Source organism: Giraffa tippelskirchi, chromosome 2, assembly GCF_054371585.1.
Source record: "Giraffa tippelskirchi isolate mGirTip1 chromosome 2, T2T-mGirTip1v1.2.pri, whole genome shotgun sequence".
In the NCBI taxonomy this organism is placed as follows: Eukaryota; Metazoa; Chordata; class Mammalia; order Artiodactyla; family Giraffidae; genus Giraffa; species Giraffa tippelskirchi.
Genome location: NC_137276.1, coordinates 15,617,755 through 15,633,917, shown reverse-complemented (window position 1 = coordinate 15,633,917; position 16,163 = coordinate 15,617,755). Strand labels below are relative to the sequence as shown.

General features: G+C 37.9%; 1 protein-coding gene across 7 annotated transcripts in view; it reads left to right on the top strand.

The window, feature by feature from the left end:
- Positions 1 to 16,163, top strand: part of ATRNL1 (attractin like 1) — a 738,261-nt gene that overhangs the window by 465,621 nt on the left and 256,477 nt on the right. The window lies entirely within an intron of this gene.

Here is a 16,163-nt window from a genome sequence, read left to right as displayed (position 1 = left end):
AAGGCCTTTACTACCAGTCCAGCCCATGGAAATATGGTCTTTTTCTGAGATCCTAGCATCTGTTTATGTCACTCACTTGACAACTCTTCACACATTTGCATTTCTGACTTGTTTTGCCATTAAAGTATTCTATTGTCAGTTAACATTTCACACCTTAAATCTCAGTTTTCTAAGTAGAATATAAATCTGGAAGATAAGCACTCTGCCCTAATTCTTGTTAAACTCCACAGCCTTATTAGTCATGCATCTTGCATTATGGAAAATTTTCAATGTTCTAGTGATTGATTCAGTGTAATATATACCACTGTTCACCAAGTAAACTAACTCACCCTATATTAAAAGCTAAAATAGCATTGAAAGAGCATGCAGACTTTGGTGAAATTTAGAAGCTTTGAAGCATGTAGTCCATCAGTAAGTTATTTATTTTGGTCATATGATAATCCTGAGATGTAGGACTGGTGCTTGTGAGTCAAGATAGTATCAATCTAAAGGCTGTGATAAATGGAAAAGGGGTACATGAATCAGATTATTTACATTTTAGAAATGGTGGTTCTAATGAGTACTGAACTGGAATTAATTCCAAAGTGTATCCCTTGAGCTGAAAGTGTGTGCAGTCATAATTGCAGGACTTATGAGAAATTGTCTTTGCCCCAAGACAGATTACAAAACTGGCATTGAGTCAAGAGAGAGTAATTGTAGGAGAATAGAAACCCGTCTGGACATCTGCTAGAAGGCACATTCTGCTGAAAGCTGAAGATAGGATCAATTCTTGACTTGCTTTGCTGACGACTTTAACTCTCAGAAGGTTGAGGGAATAGTGGAGGTCCAGGTTGGGGGAGTATAAGTCCTGAGAGAGAGAGGAAACTGATTATATCATTTTAGAGTATATAAAAGTAAGGAAAAGGAATACAGGCGCTAAGCACATATGTACACCGGATTTTAACAGGATAGATTACAAAATGTTTACAGAAGAGCTGCTTGATCACATGGCAGGAGATGCTAAAATAAAATTGACTATCCTAACAATCATTCATTTATTTATTCCTTGATTTAGTAAGTAAAAGCAATGATGCTAAGAGAATCGAAAACAACTGGTGAATTAAGACTTCAGATCTGCACTTCTTACTATTTTGTTAGGTGAACTTGGCTGATACATCTATGATATGCTGCAGAAATAATGTATCAATGTGTCTTGACTTCAGCAAGGGATTTAACAATATCTGATATTCTCTTGAAATAAACAGAAAAGTGGTGACACTATAGTTATTGTTTATGGTACTACCGCACAATTGCACTCATCTCCAATGCTAGTAAAGTAATGCTCAAAATTCTCCAAGCCAGGCTTCAGCAATACGTGAACCATGAACTTCCAGATGTTCAAGCTGGTTTTAGAAAAGGCAGAGGCACCAGAGATCAAATTGCCAATATCCGCTGGATCATCGAAAAAGCAAGAGAGTTCCAGAAAACCATCTATTTCTGCTTTATTGCCTATGCCAAAGCCTTTGACTGTGTGGATCACAATAAACTGTGGAAAATTCTGAAAGAGATGGCAATACCAGACCACCTGACCTGTCTCTTGAGAAACCTGTATGCAGGTCAGGAAGCAACAGTTAGCACTGGACATGGAACAACAGACTGGTTCCAAATAGGAAAAGGAGTACATCACGGCTGTATATTGTCACCCTGCTTATTTAACTTACATGCAGAGTACATCATGAGAAACGCTGGGCTGGAAAAAACACAAGCTGGAATCAAGATTGCCGGGAGAAATATCAATCACCTCAGATATGCAGATGACACCACCCTTATGGCAGAAAGCGAAGAAGAACTAAAGAGCCTCTTGATGAAGGTGAAAGAGGAGAGTGAAAAAGTTGGCTTAAAGCTCAACATTCAGAAAACTAAGATCATGGCATCTGGTCCCATCACTTCATGGGAAATAGTTGTGGAAACAGTGGAAACAGTGTCAGACTTTATTTTTTTGGTCTCCAAAATCACTGCTGATGATGATTGCAGCCATGAAATTAAAAGACGCTTACTCCTTGGAAGGAAGGTTATGGCCAACCTAGATAGCGTATTTAAAAGCAGAGACATTCCTTTGCCAACAAAGTCCGTCTAGTCAAGGCTATGGTTTTTCCAGTGTTCATATATGGATGTGAGAGTTGGACGGTGAAGAAAGCTGAGCACCGCAGAATTGATGCTTTTGAAGTGTGGTGTTGGAGAAGACTCTTGAGAGTCCCTTGGACTGCAAGGAGATCCAATCAATCCATCCTAAAGGAGATCAATCCTGGGTGTTCATTGGAAGGACTGATGTTGAAGCTGAAATTCCAATACTTTGGCCACCTCATGCGAAGAGTTGACTCATTGGAAAAGACCCTGACCCTGGGAAGGATTGGGGGCAGGAGGAGAAGGGGACGACAGAGGATGAGATGGTTGGATGGCATCACTGACTTGATGGACATGGGTTTGGGTAGACTCCGGGAGTTGGTGATGGACAGGGAGGCCTGACATGCTGCGATTCACGGGGTCGCAAAGAGTCAGACACAACTGAGCGACTGAACTGAACTGAACTGAACTGATTTTTGATGGTTTCTGAGGAGAGGGCGATAACTAGCACTCTCTTCTCCACTTATCTTCTAAACAAACAGGAACTAAACAATTAAATGGTTGTATCTAAACATAATGAACTCCAGAATTAGCATAGTTATCTGCTGTAGATAATGCTAGAATAGAGTATAGTTTGCATGTAGGGATCATTCCAGATAAGAAGTTATGAGATGAATGATCAGAGTAGAATTCACAGGTTTTTCCTAAGAATAAGAGAGGTAGACCTGAGTTGAACAATCCCAATTCATCAATAGAATAAGTCATTCCTCCTCCTATTGTCAACCATGGCATTGATTATACACCCTGAGGAAATAGATCAACAATTTTTCCAGATAACTCTATTCTCAGCTTCAGGACAGAGGGCACCAAAACCAATCACTGCTTCTCTGGAGATTCTCTTGTTAGCTGTGTGTGTGTGTGTGTGTGTGTGTGTGTGTGTGTTTTAGTTACTCATTCATGTCTGACTCTGTGACCGCATGGTCTGTAGCCCACCGAGCTCCTCTGTCCATGGAATTCTCCAGGCAAGAATACTGGAATGGTTAGCCATTTCCTTCTCAAGGGGATCTTCCCAACCCAGGAATCCAACCTGGATCTCCTGCATTGCAGGCAGATTCTTTACCATCTGAGCCACCAGGGAAGCCCTTGCACCTGTAGCAGTCAGTTTTTACTTTATATTCAGAAATCCCTGAAATGGGTTAGAACAGTACATGTATCAAATCAACTTCAATGACACACTGTACCTAAAGCTAGGACTTTATCCGCAATCTATTCCCCATCTCCAGTTCAATTCAGTTCAGTCGCTCAGTCATGTCCGACTCTTTGCTACCCTGTGAACCACAGCACGCCAGGCCTCCCTGTCCATCACCAACTCCCGGAGCTTACCCAGACTCATTTCTATTGAGTCGGTGATGCCATCCAACCATCTCATCCTCTGTCATCCCCTTCTCCTCCTGCTCTCAATCTTTCTCAGCATCAGGGTCTTTTCAAATGAGACAGCTCTTTGCATCAGGTGGCCAAAGTATTGGAGTTTCAGCTTCAACATCAGTCCTTCCAATGAACACCCAGGGCTGATCTCCTTTAGGATGAACTGGTTGGATCTCCTTGCAGTCCAAGGGACTCTCAAGAATCTTCTCCAACACCACGGTTCAAAAGCATCAATTCTTCGTCTCTCAGCTTTCTTTATAGTCCAACTCTCACATCCATACATGACCACTGGAAAAACCATAGCCTTGACTAGATGGACCTTTGTTGACAAAGTAATGTCTCTGCTTTTTAATATGCTGTCTAGGTTGGTCATAACTTTCCTTCTAAGGAGTAAGCATCTTTTAATTTCATGGCAGCAGTCACCATCTGCAGTGATTCTGGAGCCCAGAAAAATAAAGTCACCCACTGTTTCCACTGTTTCCCCATCTATTTGCCATGAAGTGATGGGACTGGATGCCATGATATTAGTTTTCTGAATGTTGAGCTTTAAGCCAACTTTTTCAATCTCCTCTTTCACTTTCATCAAGAGGCTCTTTAGTTCTTCTTCACTTTCTGCCATAAGGGTGGTGTCATCTGCATATCTGAGATTACTGATATTTCTCCCAGCAGTCTCCAGTTATGTCTCTCTATTTACATGACCGCAATAAATAATTAATTAAATAATAAATTCCCAACCCAGGGATCATACCTGGATCTCTTGCATTGCAGGTGAATCCTTTACCATTTGAGTTACCAGGGAAACCCAAATTAAACACTAAACTACACTGCATTAAATACGAAAACTCTTGAGAAACCTGTATGCAGGTCAGGAAGCAACAGTTAGAACTGGACATGGAACAACAGACTGTTTCCAAATAGGAAAAGGAGTACATCAAGGCTGTATATTGTTGCCCAGCTTATTTGACTTATATGCAGAGTACATCATGAGAAACGCTGGGTTGGATGAAGCACAAGCTGGAATCAAGATTGCCAGGAGAAAGATTGAAGGGAGGAGGACAAGGGGACGATAGAGGATGAGATCGTTAGATGGCATCACCGACTCAATGGACATGAATTTGGGTAAGCTCCGGGAGCTGGTGATGGACGAGGAGGCCTGGCGTGCTGTGGTTCACGGGGTCGCAGAGTCGGATACAACTGAGCCACTGAACTGAACTGAACTGACCTATCAATAATAAAATTTCAGTAACATAGAAATGCCCTGAATTGTATCATCACTTTGTCAATTTCCAGGAAAAAGTATTCAAGTTTAAAATATTGTATTTGTTTTCAACTGAAAATCATACGTTAAGCACAAAATAAAATTATTTTGCCTTTTTGAGTTAACAGTTCTTCAAATAACTTCTGGAAAACACCCTTTCATATTTCGAATTCTATTTAGTTTCAGCCAGAAGCATTCTCCATTCACAAATAGAGTTGGGATTGTCTGTTTCTCACCTGCATGAACATCCCTTTAGGATCAACACAGTAGTTCAGTGTCAAGCCTTTCATAGGTATTATTTTTAAAGAATACAAATTGTTATCAATGCACAGAACATTTTTACCACACTGGACCTACAATTACCAAGTTTTGAAAATAGTCCAGTCCTAAGCTTCCATAACAGTTATCTCCAACAAAATAATATTCCCTAAGCCTAGGTCTTTATATTAATAGCAGAGTCTCAGTGGTATCTGAAGTAAATCAGTCTATACAAATTGTCCAAAATGCATGACCTAGGAGTTTAAGTCCAAGTGCTAGAAATGTCTAAGTAAAAACTTAATTTTGGTATTATGCATAACTTATCTCTAAGAGAGACAGTGTTGCCCTTGAAATTTTACAAGTGTGTAATGAATCAGCCTGAAGCACATTTTACTCAGATGCCTTTCTTACTCAGATGCCTTTTTCCCCCCGACCTTGTTGTTGTTGTTGATCAGTCGCCCAGTTTGTCTGACTTTTTGCAACCCCATGGACTGCAGCACACCAGGGCACCCTGTCCCTCATCATCTCTTGGTGTTTGCCCAAGTTCATGTTCATTGCGTCCATGATGCCGTCCAGCCATCTCATCTTCTGACACCCTCTTCTCCTTCTGCCCTCAATCATTCCCAGCATCAGGGACCTTTTCAGTGAGCTGTCTGTTCACATCAGATGACCAAAATACTGGAGCTTCATTCAGCTTTAGCATCAGTCCTTCCAGTGAATATTCAGGGTTGATCTCCCTTAAGATTGACTAGATTGATCTTACTGTCCAAAGGGCTCTCAGGAATCTTCTCCAGCACCACAGTTCAAAGGCATCAGTTCTTTGCCATTCAGCCTTCTTTATGATCCATCTCTCACAACTGTGCGTGACTGCTGTGAAGAGCATAGCCTTGACTATACAGACCTTTGTCGGCAGAGTAATGTCTGTACTTTTCAATACACTGTCTAGGTTTGTCACTGCTTTCCTTCCAAGAAGCAATCGTCTTCTGATTTCATGGCTGCAGTCACTGTCTGCAGTGATTTTGGAGCCCAAGAAGAGGAAATCTGTCCCTACATCCATCTTTTCCCCTTCTATTTGCCATACAGTAATGGGGCCAGGTGCCGTGATCTTAGTTTTTTTAATGTTTAGCCTTAAGCCGGCTCTTTCACTCTCCTCCTTCACCCTCATTAAGAGGTTCTTTAGTTATTCTTCGCTTTCTGCCATTTTCCTCTTCCCTTTCTGCCATTCTCTGACCTTATTTACACTCAAAGCCTCTTTGTTTCCACTCACCTCAGTACTAAATTCAGAGCAACTGTATTCAGCAAGTAGCACACATGCTAAACGGACATGAGCAGGCCTTTCCATCTTATTTTGCTACAGTTGTTGTCACCATGTATCTTTATGACATTGCTTCTTAGGAAAAATTTGTCTCTCCTGTGTTTATAGCCAATTGAGAAACAACCTGAAACCACGCAATAGAGAATGACCTTGAGCCTGCATTCAAACCTCATGATGCTAAGTTCATCTGTAGGTCCCTTCTCGCTCCTAAATTAATTCTTTAATTCCACAAATATTTATTGATCATCTGTCATGTACTAGACACTTTCTACATGTTGAGATTTTTAACGTAGGTAAAAATATGTTGTATTCTCAATGGAGAGAAAGACTATAAACAAACAATAAACAAAATACATAGCATGACAGATGGTAAAGAATACTATGGAGAAAAATAACCCAGGGAAGAGGTATAGTGGCAGTGTGTGCTTCTGTGTGTCTGTGCAGAGGTGAGATATTGATTGACGTTTCAAATGAGGTGATTAGGAAAGAAGTGCAGGATGGAATTTTAGACAGAGTAGCTAGCACTGGGCTTCCTTGGTAGCTTAGCAGTAAAGAATCTGCCTGCAATGCGGAGGACCTTGGTTCAATCCCTGGGTTGGGAAGATCCCCTGGAGAAAGGCATGGCAACCCACTCCAGTATTTTTGCCTAGAGAATCCCACGGACAGAGGAGCCTGGCAAGCTGCAGTCCATAGGGTCGCACAGAGTCGGACACGACTGAAGCAACTAAGCAGCAGCAGCAGCAGCTAGCACTGGCTACCTAAGGCTAACACTAACTATTTAAAGCTTACTCGAGGTCTATTTTATATATATATATATATATATGTATACACACATATGTACATGTAACTTGACTTAATGGTGGTTTAATAAGAGATAGTACTACCCAACAGTATATAAAGATTTTTTCTTTTCTGTAGAATTTCTCACTGCTTCAGCTGACGTGCTTAAGAAAAGTTGCATCTGCATAGTAAGTTGCATCTTAACTCCTCAGTCCTAACTGAAGCACAGTGATCTGCATCCTTGTTTGTTGGGTTGCCCCATTGATTGGTTTAGCCCTAAGGAAGTGGAGACCTTACTTAATTTGTAAATTTATTTGAAATATACAGCATCATTAATAAAGACAATATTATATCCTTTATCTTCACCTTTTATCTTCCAAGTTGTTCAGAATCCCAAGTAGACAAGAAAGGGCTTACTGGAAACCTAACAGAGACCCCAGCAATTCAAAAAGATTTATTGTTGATTGCTACATAAGTGTCCGTTTCTAGAGAAAGGACTCTAAGAAGGTAATAAAGAGTTCATTTTTTTCCTTAGTCCATTTAAAATTTTTATCAACCAAGAAATAAATGGCTTGATTATGAAATTTTGAGATTTATGGGCAAACTGGTAGAAGGGACATATATTGTATTAGACTAAAGGGAATTTATAAATTTTAAAATGCTAAGTAGATAGAATATATTTACTTAAAATATATTTGGTATAGGGAAATAATTATATAGTTGGTTATATTTTGTTAATATGAATATACCGTAAGCCAATAAATTCAGGAGAACATGTTCCAGTCCATAGATGAAGCAGATAAGATACATAGGAAGAAATATAAAGTTCTTAGGGGCATTCTTGGATCAGCATAGTGAGTGAGCAAGGAAAGCTGCTTAGTCATCATTGGTGGAGCACTAGCTAAGGCTGAAGTGTGCGGGATCTTTCTCAGTTGCCCCAAGTTTGGGACCTACTCCTCATACAGTATTAATACAAAGTACAGAAATTACAGTTTAACTGCATGTGATACAAAAAGCTATACTTCAGGAGAAGGTCTAGGGAGGATATGTTTTGGAAAGACTTAGAGCGGACAAAGGGTGATTTCACACCCTTTGAAAATAAAAGAGAGTGTTCCTAGTCTGCTAGCTAGGAATTTCTTAGGTACTCTTGATCTATTTTCTCCCAGTCTGGATATGTGGATACAGCCTGTAAAGACAAACCAAAGATTTCTTATCTGTTCTGTCTTTCTACATCATTTTATGGAAGAAATTCGAGTATAAAAAGCATAAGTCATTCTCTTGGTCATTCTCTTGATTTACCTAGAATTAATAGCAAGTAAGGCAACTCACTAGGCTTCCCAGGTGGAGCTAGTGGTAAAGAACCCACCTGCCAATGCAGGAGACACAAGAGACGTAGGTTTGATCCCTGGGTCAGGAAGATCCCCTGGAGGAGGGCATGGCAACCCACTCCAGTATTCTTGCCTAGAGAATCCCATGGACAGAGGAGCCTGGCAGGCTACAGTCCATAGAGTGGCACAAAGTTGGACACGACTGAAGCAACTTAGCACTCAGCGACAAGGCAACTCACTGTCTTACTGTTCTCTTTGCCATCAAATGCTGTTGACCTGGTCAAGGGAATAGAATAGGGGCTTGACACAAATGACAATATTGGGAAAGATAACTATTAGTTATGTTAGTTGGAAGTTGAAAGGATCAAAGAGAATTCTGCACTCAAGGAAAAATAAGTTAAAACAACAGTAACAATAAAATATGAAAAATTACATACAATATGAAGTTTTGAATTTAGATTAAAAAATTTACTTATTGAAGTATTAGGTAGGGAACACTTGCTTTGGTTGGAGTTCATGTGAGAAAGACCTGAAATTGTTGATTGGTTCCAACAATAGCATGTTTCTAAAAATAACAAGAAGCTATTTTTAAAGAAAGAGAAAAAAGGCATGTTAATTTAGAAGACTTAAGAGGGAAATTTCTACCATATTCCACAGTAATCAGATCACATCTAGAATATTGTGTTCACTTTACATTTTAAGAAGGGCATTGAAAAACCAAAGCTGAAAACCATATTATATGAGAAAGTTTTGTCCTCCTTAGGAGACTTGAGTAAGCTCCTTGAGGATAGGACTGTGTTTCATATCTCTTAAACATGAGAACCTGATCCTCTTCCCAGAACATTGGTATATTCCATAAATGTCTGTTGCAAAATAATGAATGAAAAATTTGAAAATTAGAAATGTTTATTTGGGTATATTAAAAAAGTTTCAAACACATAACAAATTTAAAGAAGTTTTAGTGATATTAGAAGTATCATATTTAATTTTAATGGTCCACAAATGTCCCAAGAATAATGAACTTTCTAACAATGTTATAAACCTTTGGGGGAAAATACCATCTTAATAAAAAGTGGTTCTTTTGCTAGATACATTCAAGGATACTAGATAACCATCTGTCAGAAAAGTAATAGTACTTTTGATCCCACTTTAAAGGGAAATTTGGACCAGGTAACATTTAGGATTCCTTCCAGCTCTGAATATGAGTTATTCCAATGAATCTGTTATGATCATTGATTTTCTAACATTCTGATTTTTGTGGTTTAACACACCATTCCAAGTGCGTAGGAAAGCCAATTTATACCAGTCATGAGTCATCTATGTTGCATCAAACTTCCCTTTACATTTTAAAAATCCAAATGATTGAAATTAGCTTTTTAAAATATTTCTATCATACCTACTTTCACAAAAGATTGAAAACAAATAATACCGCATATTAATCTGTCACAGTGATTAGTCTGAGCATCATAGGTATCTTCCAATGGAGAATTAAAAGCATTATAGTAAGTAGATGTCTTATTTTACAAAGAAATATTTTACAAAAGAACAATTTTTAGAGTTTCTCAATAATGAACTGAAAATGACTCCATTAGCTAATAGCAAGATAATCACATTTTCCTTAGAGGAAAAAAATATTTTTAAAACATTGTTTAAGAGGAAAGTGCCAGTGTTTGAATCATTTATATCTCCAGGAAGATTTAAGTACCTCTTGAAAAACTTCACAATTATTGTCACAAACTACTTAAATGTTCAACATGAACTCCTTATACACTAAATGAAAAAGCTAACAGGATTATGTAGCATTTAGAATTTCTTAACCTAGAAGCGAGCATGTTGTGGTTTAGAATTGAAACTTGAGCTTTGTATTGATTCCCAGAATCAGGGAGAAAGAAAAAAAATCTTTCTTTAGTAAATTAATTCTTAAGGGGGGAAAAAACCTACTGAAGGATTGATCTGAGTTTTATTGTAACAAGAGCCTCTAGTCATAAATGACTGGCACACAAGCAAGAGTCGATGTGTCATTTCTATTGTAATCAGCTGCTTTTATATTTCCAGGCGTCAAGGTTGACTAGATCATACTGAGTGCCGCTTGGATGTCAAAGTCATTCATTTGCTCTTCTTGAGAGCAGCACCACCATTTCTCTTGCAACTTAGGCCTCTAACTTGGGGAAGTAATATATTCCACAGTGTGACTATAGGGGTATTCTATGTGGGTAAAACATTTTTTTCAAGTGCCGGTTTCAAAATTTGAAATTATTTAGCTTCTCATTTTTGCTCTTTGAGGACTAATATGTATTAAACATGCATTCTAGTGATCTAGCTTTTAAATGACCTTTTCAGTACTCATCCTTTGTACATTTTGATTTGCTCAGATAAATTACAACCACCTGGCCTTTTGTATTAAAGAAGGTTACATACAAAATTGACCTTTCGATTCTTACTGGGAGAGCTAGGTTCATTGTATTTGAGATTAACTGCTGTTGCTGTTTTCTGCTTATGTCTTAAATAACTTTATTTGAGGAGGTAAAGCCTATTTCTTTTGCCTGTTTGTTCCAAACTACTTCTGACACAAGAAGAATGGGCTGTCTGTGCAACACAAAAAGAAATTATGTTTAAAAAGATAATCTGAATTTTTTGGATCCTATGATGCCTGATGATATGTATATGTTATTTCAATTTCTCTTAACCTTGATAAAACCAAAATTATCCTTTGACCATCTGCTCCTTGCCACTAGCTTAATAAAACTCAGACTTCTTTCTTTTTGTCGAACACTTTAAGCTCACACTTAAAGCCTGAGGAACTCTGGAACTTTGCATTTGCTCATACCTCTGCCTGAAATGTTCTTTTTGGCTTTATTTGTTCTTGTTCCACTCATGTAATATTCCACTTGTTCCCTTGCATTTTGTGGTCTCTGTTTAATTAGGGTGAGCTGTATGGCTATGGAAATATTTTATGTCTGGTCTGAGACATTGAAAAGTCCATTCAGGATTCACTAGTCTCTTTTCTGCCTTTACACTTAAGGGATCCTTGGGTTGAAATGGTAGAGTCTTAGGCCTGGAGCATCTGTATTGCTAAGTTACCAGATGCGAAGTTACCTGGAGCTATAGTAGGTTATGTGAGCCAGAAATACACTTTTTTGTGTTAAACTGAGTTTTGAGAATGCATACCTACTCTGACTAAGTATTCAACGTTTCAGGTCAAATGTGGTTTCCACAGAGACCTTCTATAATCTTCCTGGTCTGAAGCACCTTCTCTCTCCACTGTCTTTCTCCCAACCCTTATATATTTTCTGTAGTGATTTTTTTCTTTAATATTTTCATTATTTGTTTATATATGTATATGTTGAACAAACAAGACTTTTATCTGCTACTAAACTATGCTTTTAAGTGTCCAGAGTAATCTTCAAAATTGTCAATAAGCATTTCATTTTTTGACTTTTTGTTTTAATTATCAAATGTACAAACAGAACAAAATACTGCCTTGCAAAACCCTGTTAAATTTTCTGTTGCTCATTAGAAAAGATGGTCTTGTATCAAGCAGTACCTGTGTAGTTGACTTTTCTAGATGAATCCATTCTGCGTGATTTCTTTCATCTGGACATGAGATCATGTTTGGCAAAGTCAAAATCAGTGATGCCATCTCTGTCAATGTAGAATTAAGAATCCATATTTTAATTTTAAACTTGTCCAAAGTAACCTTCAAAAGTTTTTGCAGTAGCTTTACATATCTTCAGGTTTTAGCCCACTAAGAAACAGATAAGGATCTGTTGCTCTCAAATCCAGACTACTGGAGTAATTCCTCCAGATCACAAGGTTCCCCCAGTTGTCACCTTCCATTCTCCCAGTAGATGATCTAGAGGGATCCCTGATATTTTTTTTGCATGCTTACTTGCTCAGTTGTGTCCAGCTCTTTGCAACCCCATGGACTGTAGCCCACCAGGTTCCTCTGTCCATGAGATTTCCCAGGCAGGAATACTGGAGTGGGTAGCCATTCCCTTCTGGTGGGATCTTCCCAACCCAGGGGTTGAATCAGAGTCTTCTGCATTGCGGATTCTTTACCATCTGAGCCACCATGGAAACCGATGTTTTTTTAGTAGCATGGAAATGCTTGCTACATAGAAACAAGATACTCACCTCATATATCTGTTCCTGGAAAAGTGTCTGGAATACAGTAGGAGCTCAGTAAAAGTTTTTTCACTGAATGAATGATCACAGCCAAACGTAGTCACCAAGTAAATCAAGAACTTCCTATCAAACTGTTCTGAGACTAGGCACTTATTTATTTATTTAGATGGAGAGAGGGAAGGGAAGGAATGAAAAATCTGCCTAGAATCTAAGTCTAAACTCTTTAAGATTCACCCTTTGGAACACCAAGTAAAGAAGAATTTCAGCATCTGCTTCTGTTTCTTAGGAAATTCCTTGACAAGACAGTAACAGTTGACTGAGAATTGTTTTCTTTTTTAAAAAATATACATTTGTTTTATTTTTTGGCTGTGTCAGGTCTTAGTTGTGGTTCATGGGCTCCAGAGAGTACAAGCTCAGTTGTTGTGGTGTATGAGCTTAGTTGCCCATGGCATGTGGGATCTCAGTTCCCCAATCAGGGATCGAATCTGCATCCCTTGCATTGGAAGGCAGATTCTTAACCACTGGACCACCAAGGAAGTCCCTGAGAATTGTTTTCTTATTGCTACTGCATGAAGAGATGTACCACATGATGTAACAGCCATGCTTGTTTTCTCATCAGTGAATTAAATAAGACATGTTGCCATGTGTAAGATAAAAGCAAGTATACACAAGTATATCATCTGCATAATCAAAATTTTGCATGGAATATCAACTATTTCCTGTCACTAAGTTACAGATGATTTTCTTCTGAAAAAGTGTTCACAAGATGGACTTCTCCATTAGTGTAGTCAACAGACACACAGTTGAAGAAAACCAGCAATTGACAATGCTGGAACATGTATCAGTATTTCATGTAGACTAGAGAGAAATGATGAGCCTACTCATTCTTTCCTAATTTACTTAAAAATGTTAAGAGAATTGTTGGCAAATGCTAGCAGTTTCTGGAGTGGATGTGGTAGTTTGGTAGGGATGGTGGGGCTGGTGAGTTTTACTTTTCTTTGTTTGCTATACATCACAAACCAACTTGATCTCTCTAAACAAAGGGTTTGACCAAGGTCTATCCAATGATATGAAGCTTAACTTATTCGATAAGCAACCTGGTAGGGTGCTGGAAGATACAGCTTTTATATTAAGAAACGTTTCATCCTTTTAATATTAAACCTACTTTCCATGAGGACTTCTAGTGATTGATATGTACAGACAGTTGTCAGATGTTCTTTCCATTTTCTTGGCTTCAAACTTCAGTTGGGAAGAATTGTGCCATCTAAGAAATATGGTTTTGGTTTCGATGATGTTGAATTAATAGTGCATAACCATGAATACATGAGGAAAAGGAAGATCTGTCATACTCTCTTCCTTTGACATTGCCTAAATTAGCCTAAACAAAGCCAGCTCAGACTTAAAATGCCCATAATCACAAAAGCTGAATATCTTTTTCTGTAATTCCTGTCAGTAGAAAGCTGACTCTTTGCGACCCCATGGACTATAGCCTGCCAGGCTCCTCTGTCCATGGAATTCTCCAGGCAAGAATACTAGAGTGAGTAGCCAGCTGTTCCCTTCTCCAGGGGATCTTCCCAACCCAGGGATTGAACCTAGGTCTCCTGCCTTGCAGGTGGATTCTCTACCATCTGAACAACCAGGGAAGCCCTTTAAGACCTTATTGTATGCAAATGATGGTGATGCTACCAGCCACATAGTTTGTGCCTCTCCTTGATAATATTGAAAAGTTTTAGAGTTCCATGAGATTTATTTCACATGGGAGTTATGATATCATAAAATCAGTATGAATAGATGATACTTTTAGAGTCAAGATAATTCACTACAGAGTATAGGTGACATTGCACATACAACTGCATAAACCCCAAAGCTTGAAAACACTGAAGAAATAAAAGGAAGCTTTAGAAACATATGTTTGAACTTCAAACCCATTTTGCACTTAAGAAGTTCTTATTTAGCAAATATGGATGTGTAGGGAATTTTAAAGTTGTCTTGCTTGCTTTTATAATTTACTCCCTTCTGTTTTATTTTTAAGCATGAATATATATTGATATATTTGTTTGTTAAAAGAATTTAAGAAAACAGTGGAGTTACATTTTGGTTCTAATAGAGGGCCAATTAGTTTCTAAAGAGAGTAGTAAGTTAAATAATTGAATCTACTGAAATTGGAAAAAAATTAATAAAAGTGTCAGCTTTTAGTGCTAGATTCATAGATTCATAGATTTTTCTAGTGCTCATCTGTTTACCCGTTATAGGTCTATATAGTCTGTAGGTTAAAAAATCTCCAGACCAGAGGATCTATAGGTCCCTTTTAAGTCTAAACTCTGTGATGACTATTTTTATTCATATGAGTGATATGTTCAATGTTATTCAGATGACAACAAAGGCCTTCATTTGCGGGCATTATTTAATCTTTATCTTGACATTTTATTTTATTTTATTTTAAGGGCTTCCCTGTTAACTCAGACAGTAAAGAATCTGCCTGCCATGCAAAAGACCCAGGTTCGATCCCTGGATCAGGAAGATCCCCTGGAAAAGGGAATGGCAACACACTCCAGTATTCTTGCTTGGAGAATTCCATGGACAGACCATGGAGTTGCTAAGAGTCAGACATGGCTGAGCAACTAACACTTTGACATTTTATATAAGAGTTTTAGTTTTAATTTGAGTTTCAGTTACTTTGAATTATATATAAAATTTTAGGAATATTCACACATGCACTTTCACACATACATTGACATGAGTATATTTTATACTGATATAATCTCTTGGCATTTTAGAGGAATATTGAACTTTATACTTTGGAAGATTTAGAAAAATTTTCCATTTCTCCTCTCTTCCTCTCTCTCTGGTAGTAGGCTTGATGACAGTAAAGGTCGGTTTTGTTTCTGACATATTACTGCTCAAACAACAAACCTGCATACCTGAACAGTCTACCTTGAATGTCTGCTATGACCATTTGACAGTTAAGGACATTTTACTTTAAAATAATGAAGAAAAACTGAGTAAACTTGTAGCTTGCAGATTTAGTTATAAAAATGATAGAATTATCATGCTTTCCTAATTCATTGATGCACTATCCTTCCACTAAAAAAATGATCTTTTGCTTTTTATACTTTATGTGTGTGTTAATAATAGAAATACTTTTTCATGAAATGTTGCTTTATGTCTAATTCAAGCTCCTTGTTCATTTTAGTATGTAAGCTCAAAAATAATGACTAAAGAATTTTGATTGATCCTTTTATACCTTTCCAAATCTTTGAAATAATTTCTATTTAAATATGAATGCATTATGATGACTTTATGGCAGTTTTCCTTATAATATTTACAGTATGGTAATAAAGTGAACGAAGAGAGGTAAGAAATCTAGTGGTGATTTGTTGGGTCCACAGAATTGACCCATTCTAAACAAATGAATATCCACTTACTTTTGAGCATAAGGCATACATTGTAGAATATCAGAACAGTGTGATTATGTTAGTTGCTCAGTCATGTCTGACTGTTTACAATCCCATGGACTGTAGCCATGGAATTTTTCAGGCAAGAATACTGGAGTGGATCACCATTCCCTTCT